This window comes from Ammodytes marinus (genome assembly GCF_949987685.1).
Source record: "Ammodytes marinus genome assembly, chromosome: 3".
NCBI classification, from domain to species: domain Eukaryota; kingdom Metazoa; phylum Chordata; class Actinopteri; order Uranoscopiformes; family Ammodytidae; genus Ammodytes; species Ammodytes marinus.
Genome location: NC_137232.1, coordinates 1,386,978 through 1,388,531, shown reverse-complemented (window position 1 = coordinate 1,388,531; position 1,554 = coordinate 1,386,978). Strand labels below are relative to the sequence as shown.

The 1,554-nt window shown below is 45.8% G+C and overlaps 1 pseudogene across 1 annotated transcript; it reads right to left on the bottom strand.

Annotated features, from left to right (window-relative positions):
• Positions 1–273: 273 nt before the first annotated feature.
• Positions 274–1,348, bottom strand: LOC307270060 (gap junction delta-2 protein-like; annotated as a pseudogene). Its single transcript has one exon. The product of its transcript is annotated as a gap junction delta-2 protein-like (transcript).
• Positions 1,349–1,554: the final 206 nt, after the last annotated feature.

Here is a 1,554-nt window from a genome sequence, read left to right as displayed (position 1 = left end):
TCAAATACTTATTTCACTCAATGAAATGCAAAATAATTTCTATATTTTTTTATGTGATTTTCTGGATTTTCTTTTTGATATTCTGTCTATCACTGTTAAAATAAACCTAGCATTAAAATTATAGACCGCTCATTTCATTTTAAGTGGGCAAACTTACAAAATCAGTGAGGGATCAAATACTTATTTCCTCCACTGTATGGTACGTTTCAAGCATTACAGTTTGCTTTCTCAGTCTGTTTTCACAAATATAGTGGCATGACAGAAACATTTCACTCAGAGCCAAGACTTCTTAGTCCGTCCCAGCCTGGCCATGTTGGCCAGCTTGACTTTTAGTTTGTCTCTGCTGTCTGGACTTTTCTTTGAGGTGCATTCCAAAGTTGAGTCTGTCTCAAAGAGATAGCTGGGGTGTGTGTGAGCAGACTTCCAGTCTTCTCTGGGACCATGGCTGTTGGGCTCTGCCAAAGCAGCTGGCCTCTCAGAGAATGCCTGAGCTTAAGTAACAGTGGATTGGGATGGGAGTCCAGTCTGATGGGGTCCCTCTCCTGACTGCAGCAGGAGCAGGCTGAGCAGAGGATGCGGAAGATGTAAACCCAGCCCAGGTAGTGGAGCTCTGCACGAAGCAGCCCAGGCTGATGCTGAACATGAAGTTGAGGAAGATGGTTTTCTCAGTTGCTCGTGACACAAAGCAGTCTGTACGAGTAGGGCAAGGGTAGGACTCACAGCGGTACAGGTGAGGCACCTCCAACCCGAACAACAAGTACTGACCCATGAGGAAGGTCATCTCCGTGACAGATCGTAGTACAACCTGAAGGATGTAAATTAGCAGAATCTGGTTGGGCTGCTGGGTGGGGTCTGCTCCTTCCTGGCCATAAACCTCCTCCATAAAGCGTTGTTCTTCTCCTCCTCCCTGCCTTGCATCCCATTCCTTGCTGTAATGAGGACAATATGCGGGCAGGCCAACCCTCAGGCCCTCCATGCCATTATTTCTTATGTGCCCCCATCTCTGTGTGGTAGACTCTTGGGCTAGCACCTGTGCCCTTTGACCATCCATCTTCTCATCATTGGCAACCTTATGCAAAACAAAGACGATGTAGAAGATGGACAGAGTGGATACCAGCACAATTTGGAAGACCCAGAAGCGTAAATGCGAAACGGGAGCAAAGGTGTCATAACACACGTTGTTGCATCCAGGCTGTCGGGTGTTACAGGTGAACTTGGACTGCTCATCACTGTACACAGCGTCACCCACCAAGGCCACCAGCAAGATACGGAAAATGAGCAACATGGTCAGCCAGATTTTGCCTATCACTGTTGAATGGTTTTGGTACTCAGACAGGAAGCGGCCAAGTATGGATCAGTCACCCATGGCTTTACCTTAAAGAGAAAGTAAAAAATTATATTATCAGTGTTATTAAATATGGAACAGGTTAGAGAAGGAGTTTCTTTGTACATCAGTGATTCTTAAGCGTTTTCAGTTTGGTCCCTCTTCAGAAGCAGATAGGATTCTAGATTTAGATCTCTAAACCACAGTTGTGCACAACTGGAGCTCATACC